At 39.5% G+C, this 16,735-nt stretch overlaps 1 protein-coding gene and 1 long non-coding RNA gene across 2 annotated transcripts in view; both read right to left on the bottom strand.

Moving 5' to 3' along the window:
* LOC138371339 (tripartite motif-containing protein 5-like) overlaps window positions 1-7,765 on the bottom strand; it is a 77,376-nt gene extending 69,611 nt beyond the window's left edge. The window contains exon 1 of the mRNA XM_069336127.1: window positions 7,500-7,765. The gene's annotated coding sequence lies outside the window, so the exon portion shown is untranslated. The remainder of the gene's footprint in view (window positions 1-7,499) is intronic.
* A 7,012-nt stretch (window positions 7,766-14,777) lies between these two features.
* LOC138371201 (uncharacterized) lies at window positions 14,778-16,289 on the bottom strand. Its single transcript, XR_011230333.1, has 3 exons — window positions 15,552-16,289; window positions 15,284-15,412; window positions 14,778-14,907 (listed from the first exon to the last, which is right to left on the bottom strand). It is a non-coding gene; the product is annotated as an uncharacterized lncRNA (long non-coding RNA).
* Window positions 16,290-16,735: the final 446 nt, after the last annotated feature.

Here is a 16,735-nt window from a genome sequence, read left to right as displayed (position 1 = left end):
TTATAGAGTATAGGATTCATTATTATTATATGTGTGTATGTATCGTGTATGTGCTTTGTTCAGTAAATGTGTCACAATTTGCTGGTGTTTGCCCTTGTCCTAGTGAGGCTTCCCAGGAGGTAGTAAAGAAGGAGAGAGAGAAAGAACCATGAACCACTGCTGTGGACAGGGTAGGAGGTAATACTAGTAAGTCATAGGGGGATTGAGGAGATCATATCTCATAAGGAGAGAGTGGGGAGCCACAGCGGCTCGAGTGGGTGTGTGCACGTGACGACGAGGCTAAGTGTTGGAGCCGCATCCCCTGAACGTGTGACGTTGAGCCCCTCTCCAAGAGCCAGAAGCGCCAAGGGTGATCTCCTAGTATAAGCACTCTACCGAGTTGTGGGTTGGGTTGTCCGTAGAGAAGGATCGACGACGACAACACCAACCAACCCACGAGTCTATAATATTGCCGAGTATGTTATTGCAAAGGGGTTGTTATTTGATGGTGATTGTTGCTAGAGTTGAGCAATCACCGTATGTGATTGCAGTTCAGTAAAGTCATTGTGGGGCAGTGTTCTAGAGGGTTCATGTCCTGTATATTATTTTACTAGGTTCTGCAGAATTGTCATTGCAACCGCATTGTAACGTAAATCACTGTGATTTGTTAGTGTGATTTGTCATTGTCGTGGGTGAACTCGGCTGTAGACGAGTACTTGGGTACACATGTATTCTCCTGTTTATCTGGTAGGACATCGAAGTCCAGTATTCAGTGAGGTGATGCGAGGCAATTAATATAACGTAACCAAGGGAACGCCCATTGCTGTAAGGGAATTTGTTCTTTGACAATTTGAGTAACGTAGAATACGTTTGGGTTAATTTACTTTCCTGCAAGCAGCTTCGGTAGTCTCAAGGAGCCTAGCCGTCAGCCGGATAAGAATTAGAGAAATGAAAATATTCTAGATCTGGTCTTTACGAACAATGAAGACATTATCAGAGACATTACAATATCAGATACCACATACTCAGATCATAAGCTCATTGAAGTGCAAACGACCATCAATACTCAGAATAGACCTAAAACGTTGATAAAGCGAGAGGGGCTATTCAGTAAATTCAATTTTAATAATAAATGGATAGACTGGGAGATAATAAACAGGAAACTTACAAACATTCCATGGGAAACTGTTCTAAGTAATACAAGTCCTACAGAAGGAATAGAAAAACTGACTTCGGAAGCGTATCAAGTCTGTCTAAAACATGTTCCTTGAGGAAAGCCAGAAAGAGATCCAACATAGAAAGAGAACGCAGACGACACTACAAACGCAGGAAAAAAATAACGGAACTGATTATGCAGACACAAATTTCCTGTCAAAGAAGGAATAATTTAAATAGGGAGATTGAAGAAATCGAGCGAAAATTGAAACACTCATATGAAACTGAAGAAAGGCAGTTAGAACAGAAAGCAAATCAGGAAATAAAGAAAAGTCCAAAATATTTCTTCACATATGCGAAATCAAAAGCAAAAACCACTGCCAGTATTGGACCTATTCATACAAGTGAAGGTTCATACACGGAGGATGACAAAGAAATTAGTGAAATCCTAAAAAAGCAGTACGAGGACATGTTTAGCACTCCAATAAACATGAAAGTGGAAGATCCAGACAATTTCTTTATGCGGGATATTCAAACCCCTGTAAACATAACTGATATCAACACGAGCGCACTAAATTTTGAAAGAGAAATTGAAAACATGCCCATGCACTCAGCCCCAGGTCCAGACTCATGGAATTCAATATTTATAAAGAAATGCAAAGTGCCGGTAGCACAGGCACTCAGTATAGTGTGGAGGAAGAGCTTGGACACGGGGGAGATACCAGATGCACTTAAAGTAGCAGACATAGCCCCTCTACACAAGGGAGGGAGCAAAGCATTGGCAAAGAATTATAGACCAGTTGCACTAACATCGCACATCATAAAAGTATTTGAGAGAGTGATTAGGAGTCAGGTCGCCAATTTCATGGAGACCAATGACCTTCACAACCCAGGCCAACATGGATTTCGAGCGGGAAGATCGTGCCTCTCACAGCTACTTGAGCACTATGACAAAGTCACTGAGGCATTAGAAGAAAAACAGAATGCTGATGTGATATACTCGGACTTCGCAAAGGCTTTCGATAAATGTGACCATGGCGTGACAGCACCCAAAATGAAGTCAATGGGAATAACCGGTAAAGTAGGACGCTGGATACTCGGTTTTCTGTCAAACAGGACTCAGCGAGTAACGGTCAACCATATAAAATCTAGTCCAAGTGCAGTTAAAAGCTCTGTACCTCAGGGTACAGTCCTTGCACTGCTGCTTTTCCTTATTCTTATATCAGATATAGACAAAAATACAAGTCACAGCTTCGTATCATTCTTTGCAGATGACACAAAAATCAGTATGAAAATTACCTCGGCTGAAGACATTGAAAAACTTCAAGCTGATCTTAATAAAGTTTTCGAATGGGCATCAGAAAATAACATGATGTTTAACAGTGATAAATTCCAGGTACTCAGGTACGGTAAACATCAGGACCTTAAACATAATACAGAGTACAAAACACAATCAAATGTACCCATAGTAGGAAAACAGCATGTAAAGGATTTGGGAATAATAATGTCTGACGACCTAACGTTTAAGGAGCATAACCAAGCAAATATTGAACAGCCAGAAAAATGATAGGATGGATTACGAGAACTTTCAAATCCAGGGATCCCATCACAATGGTTGTACTCTTCAAGTCACTTGTGTTGTCCCGTCTTGAATACTGCTCAGTACTCACTTCCCCCTTCAGAGCAGGAGAGATTGCTGAAATAGAGGGAATACAGAGAACATATACGGCAAGCATAGACGCGATAAAGCACCTAAATTATTGGGATCGTCTCAAAGCCCTCCAAATGTACTCACTAGAAAGAAGACGAGAGAGATATCAAATAATATACACCTGGAAGATACTGGAGGGCCAAGTACCAAATCTACACAGTAAAATAACAACGTACTGGAGTGAACGACATGGAAGAAAATGCAGAATAGAACCAGTGAAGAGCAGGGGTGCCATAGGCACAATCAGAGAACACTGTATAAACATCAGAGGTCCCCGGTTGTTCAACACCCTCCCAGCAAGCATAAGAAATATTGCCGGAACAACCGTGGACTTTTTCAAGAGGAAACTAGATTTATTCCTCCAAGGAGTGCCGGACCAACCGGGCTGTGGTGGGTATGTGGCCCTGCGGGCCGCTCCAAGCAACAGTCTAGTGGACCAAACTCTCACAAGTCAAGCCTGGCCTCGGGCCGGGCTTGGGGAGTAGAAGAACTCCCAGAACCCCATCAACCAGGTATCAACCAGTATTGTCTGTCGTAATTAATGGTCAGTGGGCCGGGTAATTGACGTGTTTCAGGAAGTCAAAATAATTAACCTCGATCCTTGTTTGATCGACTCACACGAATGCTTCATTGTTCCATTAACGTAACGTCATTATTTATCTGTCCGGAAGTACCGGCACTTGATTGACTCGTGGGAGGAGTAACGTCATTTTAGAATAACGTAAACGTGGAGCTAATTACTGTTATTAGCCACCTGAATTGGTCTGAGTATGGAAGGCTTAGACGGAATTCATACCTTAATGTAAATTGCTGAGCCAGTGTGAAAGGTTGCGTATTTTTATTGTTTAATTATTGATCTTGAGGATAATAATTAATTACTCTAAAGCTAATCACGAGTGATTACCGTTCTCTTAGCACTTTGGACATTGTAAATCAGAGTTTACCATCGCTGAGTGATTAGTAACTGATTAACGTAAATTAACGTAACTAGTAAAGAGATTAATCAGCTGTCTGGTAGTACAGGGATTAATTAATGGGATTTTCTCACTGAATGCTCGACAGGTAGAGTGTTGTGTAATTTCTGCGTTACTAGTGACAGTTGTAAGAGTTATTAAATTAACGTAAATGCTATTTTGTTATTAACGTAAATGTTCTTGTGTTATTAACGTAAATCAATTGTTATTGATTGTTGATCGTCCGTGGCACGGAGTGTTAACGTAAGGATTAATTTGAGGAAGGTTTGCTGGAGTTGCCAGTGAACCCATTAGTTATTGTTGTCATTGAAAGACTATTGATTTGATTGCATTGCATCCGCCATTGCAGGTGTAGACTGCACTGAGGCGTAGAACAGTTAGGAGGTTACTGGAGACGTGTTTCAAAACCCACTGTGTCATTTGTTGTAATTGTGATTATAGATCTGTTAGTTCTTTTTTTTTTATTGATGCCTCTGTGTTCACGCTTATGTTCGAGTTAGTTCATTATGCAGTTCGAGGGGCTGGTGTCTAGCTGTCATTGATAGTGTCACAGGAAGGATTTCGAGTAACGTCATTGACATTTCTTTTTGTTTTGTTGTAGTAGTTAGTACTTTATTGAATAAACTAAGTTGTTATGGTTAACACTGTCTTTTCGTTACACCCCACACACTATTATTGTTATGCATGTGTTCTTCACACTCGACTAATAAAATTGAGACCGATTCTGAGTTTTGGACCAAATATACGGCACCACATAACAATAAATTATTGTTGTGAGAGCCCAGGACCTACTCGTTAGATTCGCTTCAGCGATTGGCGAAGGTCGACGACCAAGTGGAGGGGATTTCAATTTTCATTGGGGTCTCGGCGTTTGCTCGCGCCTAGTCAATTGTTCATACATGGTCCCAAAGTGAGGAATGAGCTGCTTACTACACTGGTGTATTAGCTAAGCAAGTCCTTCCTCAGGCGACCTAATTGAATATCACGACAGGAATAAAGGTTAAAGAATAAAGAAAATTCTTAGAAATTTTCCGAGCTCAATTCCTTATAACAATTTCATTTATTCCACCACTTAAAACTCTCACAATATCTATGTAAAAATAAATACCAAATTCCACTTACTTTGGCTCTGGGGATGTGGACAAGGTGCGTTGTGATGTCATCAGGGGCTGGTGGCCCATGCGTGACACGCCCAGACATCATCGCGCGGGCCATTCAAGCACCAGATGTTGGCACAAATATATTTTCAATTATCTGTTTTATGTATTTCCAATTTGGTTTTATTTGTTTGTTTTTTTATCGTATACCTGGTTGATACCTGGATGATGGGGTTCTGGGAGTTCTTCTACTCCCCAAGCCCGGCCCGAGGCCAGGCTTGACTTGTGAGAGTTTGGTCCACCAGGCTGTTGCTTGGAGCGGCCCACAGGCCCACATACCCACCACAGCCCGGTTGGTCCGGCACTCCTTGGAGAAATAAATCTAGTTTCCTCTTGAATATGTCCACGGTTGTTCCGGCAATATTTCTTATGCTTGTGTGCATATATGATGCATATTTGTATCCTTTACAATATGTATACAGCAGAATGTTCATAATGTTCCATGAAACTGTGATACATGTGTCAGTAATGTGTCCACAATAAATGTTTATTGTCGCAATATTACGTGTTAAAAATTCACTAAAATTACAATATGTACAGTTTCACACACTATTTACACACTAACACACTGTATTACACAATCAGTACTTCGGAAGTGAGTAATAATCAATGAAGTAGTCCAGGGTACACAGCGCGACTTCGCTCTCGTTGCACCAGGTACAGATAGAATTTCGCTTCCTGTTTCTTTGTTCTGTGTGCTTGCAAATAACGCACTCATGTACACCCTTGGCATTAGTACCTGTAGGTAGTATGTATCCAAGCTTGTAAAATGTAAGGTAGTCTTGAAAAGATTACAAGGAAAGATCAATTTGTAAGGTAGTCGTGAAAAGATCCCCTTGTAAGGTCCCACACAAGAGATTCAGCCAGCCTCAAAGAGTGTCCGTCAGTAAAGAAGAGATTCAGCCAGCCTCAAAGAGTGTCCGTCAGTAAAGAAGAGATTCAGCTATTCTTGAAAATATCTATGGAAAACACCACCATGGAAGCCGCTAACACTGCTCATCTATGCTACTTGTATCAGATGCATCATCACTGAATGCAGAAAACGATTCATCTATGTATCATCTAAATAAATTGGAGATAGCATAGATGGGCAAGGGTGGCGCTCAGAGCTACAACTGGATATGCTCGCTGTATCGTCCTCATAGGTGCTGTATCACTTGCATCTGATCTTTGTGTTAGATCCTATTGCGTCTAGCTTCACCAATATTATGACCCTTATATTCTTCAAACATTAAGGTTTGAATTTCACCGACAAAGCACGATCTTTCAACTCGCGTCGGACAGGTGTTTGGGAGCCAGAGGCGCGTGTGCCACTCGGTACTAACCCAGCCAGCAGCCCTAGGGCATAAGGGGAATTTTTTCCTAGATGGCTACCTCTCACTGGAGGTCCTAAGAGTCCATTTCGTACACAACCAACCTCGCACACATTTAGAATGGGTACGAAAAAATCAAAATGAGCTTTCTCGGTTGACAAACTGCGTATTCTCGGTTGGCGCAGTTAAGTGGTTAAGGAGCGTCTGGGATCTTCTCTGATGTAGGTTCGAACCCTCTTCACGGCCCTTATGGATTGATTTATTTATTTAATTTATATACAAGAAGGTACATTGTGTTAGAGAATACATAGCATAATATTTACAATCTTGTAAAGCCACTAGTACGCGCAGTGTTTCGGGCAGGTCATTATCTAACTATTACCTAACAGCTAATTTTAAGTAGGTAAATTCTAGCAGAATTAATAAAATGATAACATACATTGCAAGAAAAAAAAATGAGATGAGAGAGAATAGTAAGTATATTAAAGCACATTGGTTTATTAAAGCTCTGGTTGATTACATTGTCAACTTGATTGTTAATTTAAACAAGATTAACAGACACCATACAGCAGATTGATAGCACATATAAGACAGCAATGATCACAATGGTAAAGCCATTATTCATTTATTACTCTTATGTTCTTTGTACACAATCTTTTGAATAATAATAATATTTTTAATATTATTATTTACACATAAAATCACACTAACGTGATATACATCAATGAGAAAATTCACTCGGGCTGTGAGGCGATGTGAACCTGCAATGTTTGCGTCACCTCACAGCCCCAGTGGATCGTTCATTGATGTATATCTCCTTAGTGCGATTTTCTGTGTATCTGAAGATGGGCATACGGTGTTCAACTACAATACTTAACCCCTTCACCTGAGTGCTTAGGGGCCTTACGTAAAACTTGGCCTGGCTTCAGGACTTCCTGTGATATCAGTAGAAATCTGATTGTAAGACTTTTAGGAAGTCAGTGGTGGTACAGTGGTAGAGTATGCAGCTGGCAATGCCTTGGTCATGGGTTTGCAACACCACACAGTCCCAGTAGATTTTCTCTATTATTATTATTATTATTATAAAAATTATCATATTCGATAGGCCAATGTCCACACCCCAACACTGCCATAGGCCTATTTCCACACCCCAACAATTGCATGTTGAGGTGTAAGACAATGGTGGAGCAGAAAGTACTCAAGAACTTACGGATGATGAGAGTGCGAGGAACAAGGTGGTCAGGTGGAGCCAGTGACTCCTTCCTTCAACAGTTTTGTCTCTCCCTCGTGGTATATCCTCAATGGTGTGGCCTCACCACACACTTACACTGTCACAAGTGTCCTGAGAGTACTGTGAGAGGGACAATTTGGCGGGTATTGTGGACACAGGTCTTTAAGACAGGCGAACTTCACGAGTCGTGGAGACGTCTATAGCAACCTTTGTTGTGATGACGTCACTCGCTCGCTCGCTTACCCGCCACGGTGCTCTTCCCATTTTCTTTGGTTACTGATCTTTGCTGACGTTTAACCTGAGAGCCACTAATACTGGTGGCCTCAACGAGGACAGGAAGTTGGCGGCTTGTCAAAGTTCCTACCCATTTGCCTGGATGATCTTTTCTATCTGTATTTTAAAACCCAGTAGAGTTTTGGTGTTTACCTTACCTACTCCTTGGCGGGTAGGCTGTTCCACGGGTTTACAACCATACGGGTGAAGAAGCCTCTCCTGTTTTCTGTCCTACATTGTGGCTTGTTGAGCTTGAACCCTTTGCTCCTCGTTCGTATTACATCTGACCTTTTGAAGAAAGTGTCCGGATTGACATCGTCCAAATTGTTGACTTGTGATGGACTCTACTACCGGGACCCTGGACTCTACTACCGGGACCCTGGACTGTACTATCAGGACCCTGGACTGTACTACCGGGACCCTGGACTGTACTACCGGGACCCTGGACTGTTCTACTGGTGTAAGGGGGGCTAGCCTTTAACCCTCACTTTCCTGGTTAAATGCTGGTCGTTACTAAGTAAAACTATATACAGGAACCAGAGTATGTGCTGTGTAGCCTATAATAGTTCACCTCGTCAAGATCTAAACATTTGACAGTTTAGATGTCACGGCTGGAGGATACTGTACCCTTCTATGTTATACTGCAACTCTGAAGTTCTCCGCCACCACCTGCTACCCACTGATTAGTTTCCTCAATTGACGGTGGAGCAGGATTCCCTCAACTAGGCATAAACCCCGAAAATGGATCCCCAGTTATCGGAAAAGGATGGGATAAGATTTCGACGTTAGTGTGGGAATTAAATCTAAGTATAAAGGGACTATCTTTGGTATTAAATAAATGCTTGCTGGCTTACAGGGCAGTTATAGCCCCGCTCCTGTGCCAGGTAAGTCCACTACGGGCTCACCATAGCCCGTGTTACTTTGGAACTTTTGTTGTAAGCAGCTGAATCTAAAGCAGCTGCAGGCTTACAGGGGGAACCCAGGTTTCAAACACGGGGACTTAAGATCAACAACAATGAAAAATTATCGTTGGGGAAATTCCACTAAACACCACAAATTCTATAACAGATTTATTACAGCAAAGATTAACACTGAAAATAATGGTAAGTTTCAAACGTTCTATCTGAACACTTCCTAAACTGAATACTGAATACAAAAATGATGTGGACTCTACACTGTACTAAAACTTCAGAGACAGATACCTTAAACACCACAGACAGGCCAGTTGTTCAGCCTTACTCTCTGAGAGATGTTGACCCCCAGGAAGCCTCCAACACACACTAACTAACCTCTCCACACTGACCTCTCACAGGCTGACCCAGGCTAGTTGTTCAGCCTTACTCTCTGAGAGATGTTGACCTCCAGGAAGCCTCCATCACACACTAACTAACCTCTCCACACTGACCTCTCACAGGCTGACCCAGGCTAGTTGTTCAGTCTTACCCTCTGAGAGATGTTGACCCCCAGGAAGCCTTCAACACACACTAACTAACCTCTCCACACTGACCTCTCACAGGCTGACCCAGGCCAGTTGTTCAGCCTTACTCTCTGAGAGATGTTGACCCCCAGGAAGCTTCCAACACACACTAACTAACCTCTCCACACTGACCTCTCACAGGCTGACCCAGGCTAGTTGCCAGATTAATCTTTGAAAATGATTATTAACTAAAATCCAGTATTTGTCACTGAAGGTGACTTTATTATTCCAAAACAATTGGGATTTATCTAGATACAAGAGCCAGATTAATTACAATATTCAGTAGCACTTGTATTTCACTAATTACATGATTTAGGAAACTAGACTGGGTACTTATTTTCCAATGACGAAATACTTTTTCATATATACAAATCTTACTGAAGTCAAATGCTTCTTAGGTAACATACAAGACTTATTCTCTGTTCTCAATTGACGTTAATTTTAACATAAGTGCTTAACCATGATTGATAATTCCTCCTAATTCTGTAATATCTTTCATAATTCAAGTTCAAGTATGTTTATTGAGATAAGCAATAAATACATCTCAAAGGGATAGAGTAGCTTAGGCTATTTCTACCCCCCTCTACTTCAAGTCCCTCAAGGGGCGCACAAATTCAGTGAGTACAAATAGACATATAACAGTACAAGAATCCCATTTAACATTGCATACAGCAAGTACAGCATATAATTGTTACATTCTTGGGGCAAAATTCTTGTAGCTCCTAAGTATACTGTCTATTATACCATTATCACACATCCAAACAATTTGATGTGGTACACTATTTATTTCCTTATTTCTATATTTTTCAATAAGTTGACACTCTAATACATAATGTTCTAAGGTGTGGGCGTACGGCATACTACATAATTTACACTCCTTATCTTTTTCACTGACATCAACACCGTATTGCCAGATATATTTATATCCTAATCGTAATCTCATGTAAATTGAATCCTTCCAAGTAGACTTTCCTTTACCATAAGTGAAGGACAAATTTGTATTTATTATTGAATAATTCTTAAGTGTGTTACTACTGTCCACCATTGCCATTCTCTTTATCATTTCTTCACCCTCCTGAATCACCTTGAGTCTTGTTTTTATTTGTTTCAAGGTTAACTGACATACAACATCAACAAGAGTTTTTTCAGTGGCTCTCTTCGCTATGTCATCAACTACCTCATTCAACAGTATTCCCACATGTGAAGGGATCCACATGAATCTTACTTTATACCCAGTTTTTTCTAGTCTCTTAACATTCTCTCTACACTCTATCACAATATTCTGATATACTGGGCGTCTGCTATTTAAAGACTCTAACGCTCCTCTGCTGTCAATAAAGAAGTTTTAGTTTAGTTCATTTATTATGCACCCCATACCCATCTTGTGGGCGGTAGTGGAAAGGGTTACAGAGGCACATAATGGGCTCAGGGACTGAACCCCACAATTCAGATTCAGATTCAGATGTTTATTCAGGTAAGGTATATACATACAAGTGATGTTACATTAATGGATTGATATATAGATAGAGCTAGTACATACAATGCCTAAAGCCACTATTACGCAATGCGATTCGGGCAAGAAAAACATTAATATCTAGAACTTAATACTAATTGAGCATAAAGAATAAAAAGTGTTGAGAACAAATACAAATAAAGATAAAAAAAAAGGGGGAACATGACTGAAAAAGCAGCACAAATACAATAGGTTGACAAACAGTGTTGATTAAAAAAAAGAAAATAACAGACATGGGTTGACAATAGAGGAGTGAGGTAGATTACAGGGAATTTATTAGGTAGTGTTTAGTTTTTATCTTAAACTGGTTGAGAGAGGTACAGTCTTTAACATGGTTGGGAAGGTCATTCCACATTCTGGGCCCCTTGATTTGCAGAGCATTTCTAGTTTGATTAAGTCGTACTCTAGGAATATCAAAACTGTATTTATTTCTGGTGTGGTGCTCATGGGTTCTGTTACAACCTTCTATGAAGCTTTTGAGATCAGGATTGGCATTATAGTTTAGCGTTTTATATATGTATAATACACATGAGAGAATGTGCAGTGACTTAATATCTAACATATTCAGAGATTTGAGTAGGGGTACCGAGTGATGTCTGGGGCCAGAGTTGGATATTGTTCTAATAGCAGCTTTGTGTTGGGTAATTAGAGGACGTAAGTGATTTTGGGTAGTAGAACCCCAAGCACAAATACCATAGTTGAGATAAGGATAGATAAGGGAGTAATAGAGAGTCACCAGGGCAGGGCGTGGTACATAATATCTGATCTTAGAAAGAATGCCCACAGTTTTTGAAACTTTTTTTGATATATTTAGAATGTGTCCCTGGAAATTCAGCTTGTGGTCAATGAGAATGCCAAGGAATTTGCCATCTAATTTGTTACAAATTTGGGTATTGTTTATTTTGAGATTTATTTGACTAGAGGATTTATTGCCAAACAGAATATAGAAAGTTTTGTCAATGTTAAGGGTGAGTTTGTTGGCAGTTAGCCAAAGATGGACTTTATTTAGCTCAGTATTTACTGTGGCATTTAGAGCAAGAGGGTCAGGACTGGAGTAAATGAAGGTTGTGTCGTCAGCAAATAGAATTGGTTTGAGGTGTTGGGAGGCATTTGGAAGGTCATTAATGTAGATGAGAAAGAGGAGAGGGCCAAGTATGCTGCCCTGAGGAATACCAATGTTGATGGGTAGGGTGGGAGAAATTGTATTATTCACAGAAACATATTGGAGCCTGTCAGTAAGGTAGGACTCGAGGTATTGTAGGGAGTGTCCTCTGACTCCATAATGATGTAATTTAAGAAGAAGGTTATGGTGGTTGACAGTATCAAAAGCTTTACGCAGGTCCACAAATAACCCAACAGGGAACTCATTTTTATCAAGAGCTGTATGAATCGAGTTAAGCATACTAATAAGTGCATCGTTAGTGCTTTTTTTGGGTCTGAAGCCATATTGGCAGGGGCTAAGTATATTGAGTTTGGCTAGATATGAGTAAAGCTGCTTATATATTAGTTTTTCAAAAATTTTTGACAAGTTTGGCAGGATTGATATAGGTCTGTAGTTGTTAACATCTGTGGGATCACCACATTTGTCGACAGGCGTTACTCTCGCTTTTTTTAGAATATCTGGAAAGGTTTGGAGTTCAAGTGACTTGTTGAAGAGCAAAGCAATAGCAGGGGCTAAAGATCTGGAGGCTTTTTTGTAAATTAAAGTTGGTATCTCCTCAAGGGCACCAGACTTGGTTTTAAGGGAAAGGATTATCTCATTGACGTCAGTGGAGTTAATAGGCTTTAGGTACAGAGACTGTGGATAGTTACCTGTAAGATAGTCCTTAATGTCAGTACTGGAAGATGGAATATCATTTGCAAGGGATGAACCAATGGAAGAGAAGAACCTATTGAACTCAATAGCAGAATCAGAGGCTGAAAGCTGACCATCGTTATTAGACAGGAGAGTCGGTTTGTTATTTAAAGATTTCTTTGATCCCAATATTTGTGAAATTGTGCTCCAAGTTTGTTTAATGTTGCTCTTTATTTGGGTAAATTTATCTTCGTAGTATTTAGTTTTGGCTCGTCTAATTATCTTAGATAGCAATAATGAGTAATTCTTTGAGAATTCTTTGGAGACAATTCCTAACCTATACTTCTTCTCAAGGTCGTGTTTTTTGTTAATGGATTTCAGTATTCCCTTTGTAAGCCAAGGATTGTTAAGCCTTTTGCTTGTGACTTGTTTTGTAAGCCTAGGACAGTGGGTGTTATAAAGGCTAAGAGTTGTTTGTAGAAAAGATTGCACTGCTAGGTTGATGTCCCCTATGTTACCTAACTCGGACTCCCAGTTGACATTATCAGCAGCAGTTATAAAATTGTTTATAGCAGTTTCATTGTGCAGCCTAAAGCTTAACTCCCTTGTTTCTAGAGGTGGTTTGATAATGTTAGTTAAGAGAAATGTGGGGTAATGGTCTGTAGTGCTATCGGTGATTATACCTGAAGTAAGCGGAGAGGTTATGTTGGTCCAGATGTGATCTAGAGTCGTGGCAGTGCTATCAGTGATTCTAGTAGGTCTAGTGATTAAGGGTATGAGGAAGCAGGAATTCATACAGTTGAGGAAGCTAACAGCAGTAGGGTGTTCTGGCTCGCAGAGGTCAATATTAAAGTCCCCTGCGATAATTAGGTGGTTTTTGTTCAGTCTGTTATCAAGTATTAGATTTCTAAGGTTTGAGTTGAATTCAGACACATCAGTGTTGGGAATTCTATAGACTGCACCCACAGACAGGACAGACTCGGCACCCTTGACTCTGAAGCTGGCGAAGATATACTCCCCATAGCAGTCTCTAGTTCTAATTTCTTTTAAGCATGTTAGTTCTTGGTGGTAGTAAAGAGCAGTGCCACCACCTCTCTGAAGTTGACGACAGTTGTGAATTGCTGAGTAGTTAGGCATGTTAAAGAGTTGAGTAGTATCCTCTTTCAACCATGTTTCAGTAAGTATAATAAAAGAGAATTTGTTGTCAATAGCTTCAATCAAGGCACTAACATCATCGAAGTGTTTACCTAGGGATCTAACGTTCAAATTGATTACAGAGATATTGTGATTATGAGTTAATACATTGTTTACATCATGTGCTGCAAAATATCTGCAATTTAGATCATTAAAGTGATTATTGTCATAGATAGTGGATAAGAGGTTAAGTTCTGGGTCTATACTTGTCTGCATAAAAAAAGCTGATTGCAGGAAATACAAGGAAAGAAAGGCAAATTACAAGGTAGAAGTAAGCTATAAAATAGGGAAAAAAATGTACACAATACTGTACAAAACAAACACAAAAGGGGCTTACATGGGTACAATGGAGTAAGGGAGTATGGCTAGGCTAGGCAACCTAGGTAATAAATGAGATTAAAGAAAAAACATATAAACATGGACTATACAAAACACAAGATATAGACATACAAAACAAAAATATAAACAAGACTAAGCAATACAAAAACAAATTGAGCAAAAAATGAAAAATGAGGTAGATTGCTTACAAGTACTCTCAGGTACACTGTAAGTAACAATTTGCAATTTGAGACACAGGCAAAGCCAGGGGTACAATGGAGTAAGGGAGCATGGCGAGGCTAGGCAACCTAGGTAATAAATGAAATCAAAGAAAAGTTGAATAATAAGCATAGGCAAATTTAAGCTAATGATTATTAACTATAAATAGTTCAGTTATGACTGTATAATTAATAAGACCTGAAGAACTATTAATGCACTCAATTAAATAATTTCAGTAAATAACTAGTTAAGAGTAAGTTAAAAATTAAGTCAGAAAATGAGACAAGGAGACTTAGGAAACCTAGCCCCACTAGTTGACAGGGGGTTAATTAAGTTAATTCACTGGGAGTGATAATGTGTAAAAACTGTGTAACTTCAGAGATATCTAAGTCAATATGTGGATTTATTCCGTGATAGCGTGACAATTATAGATCAAGTAACATAAATAAGTTAAAATACAAGCCTAAGGGACATGTGGGAGCACTGGATAAAACTGGGTTAAGGTAGGGTTCATAAAAGTTGTTCTAGTGCAATGAAAATTTATTGACGTGTTACACGTGAAGAGGGCTGCAAGTGGTCCAAGTTTCAGCATCGCAGCCTAAATAGAGAGGGAGAAAAAAAAAACTTTTTTTAACCATTTTTTTACATGTTTTAAAGTTGATATAACAAATACAAATATCAACTGAAATTATTTCTATGATACTCAGCTATCACAATACTATATAATAAAGGTTGTCTAGTGGCATTATTATCCCAAACCTATTTAGTGCAATAATACAAATTTTCAAAGTTCACCCAAAAAATTATGCAACAAAATGATGTTTATAAATATATATAAAATCAATAAATGATCTTAGGGGAAAAATATAACTTGGGTTTTTAGAGGCACAGACTCTACATATAATGTGCAAGTTCCATGTAAATTGAATAATAAATAAAAAAGTTATTCAACCATATAGTTGCAAATTAGTTACCTGTAAAAAATCAAGGTCAAAGTTCAGCTACCTTTGGCTGAGGTTGATGAACGACCAATTTCAATCAAAATTACCACCCTTGTAGATTGGCATTCCTTCAGTAAGGTGTGTAAGTTCCATGAAGATCGCCTGATAAAAAAAAAAAAAAAATTATTAAAAAAAAAATAAAAAAAAAATAAATAAAAAAAATAAAAAAAAAAGACAGCAGCTTTATATTTACAATTATTTATGATGTAGTATCAAGATATAAAAAATAATACATACTAACCTAATATAATTGGTCTGAAATATGCAACATCTTGCAACATCAAGAGGGAGAACGTCTTGAGTTGCAGGTCTAAGATCTTGAGTGGCAGGTGCCGCAGGTGGTGTGGCAGGTGCCGCAGGTGGTGTGGCAGGTGCCGCAGGTGGTGTGGCAGGTGCAGCAGGAGGAGTGGCAGGTGCCACAGAGGTGTGGCAGGTGCCACAGGAGGTGTGGGTGCCTGGGAGTGTGAGGGAGTGAGGCGAGGTAGTGTGTTGTGGGGCGGGAGGCTGCCCTCTCTCTTCACTCAAGAGAACTCTTGTTTTGTCTCAGTGTGGCTTTACGCTCCTTCTTTACTTGGCTAACGCGTAGAGCTCTTGCCTTTAGAGCTTTCTTCTTGTCCGATACTATATCCATTGTGCAGTATATGCAAGAAAATACGATCTGTGAGAGCGCGTCAGGCATACGACCGCCTGCACAGACACAGAGGGGGTGACTGAGCCAGTAATCGGCTTATCGTCCCTCCCTCTCACACAAGACTGTTGCCAATGAGTGTGTTTATAATTTGTATATTCATAACAAGATATTTTCCACTCTATTGCGAAATACTAGACGCTTACAACGTATGACGCATCACCCTACGGCGCACCCGAGCCGCGAGGACCAGATTTCGGACAATTGCGGCTGGAAAATTTACTCTAATTACGTTATTTATTATCATAACATTAAACGGTTTGCACCACGGTGTTGCCAGAACGTTGTATTATTTTTATAAATTTTTCGTGTTTGGCCGAATTTTTCGGCCAAACAATGATAATGCCCCCTTTTTAAAATGTTTATCATAAAATGTATAAAATTATCGATTATATCATTTATTTATTTATTATTTATTTATTATACAGTATATACATTGCCTGCATATTTATATATTTATTTATTTATATACAAGAAGGTACATTGGGGATTAACAGAGAACATAGAAATTGAGTTGATTTTACCTTCTTGTAAAGCCACTAGCACGCATAGCGTTTCGGGCAAATCCTTAAACTAACAGAAAATTTTAGACTATTCACAGCAAAATTGACATAAAAATGTTTACAGGTACTTTACAGCTTTACTATACAGGTACAGATAATTTTAAGTTGAATAATTACAGCAAATCGTCAAAAATGTTTACAGGAACATTGCAAGAACTTTTGACTCAAAAGCAG

This window comes from Procambarus clarkii, chromosome 35 (assembly GCF_040958095.1).
Source record: "Procambarus clarkii isolate CNS0578487 chromosome 35, FALCON_Pclarkii_2.0, whole genome shotgun sequence".
Taxonomy (NCBI): Eukaryota; Metazoa; Arthropoda; class Malacostraca; order Decapoda; family Cambaridae; genus Procambarus; species Procambarus clarkii.
Note: the sequence above shows the minus strand (reverse complement) of the source record. Positions and strands in the feature narration are given on the sequence as shown.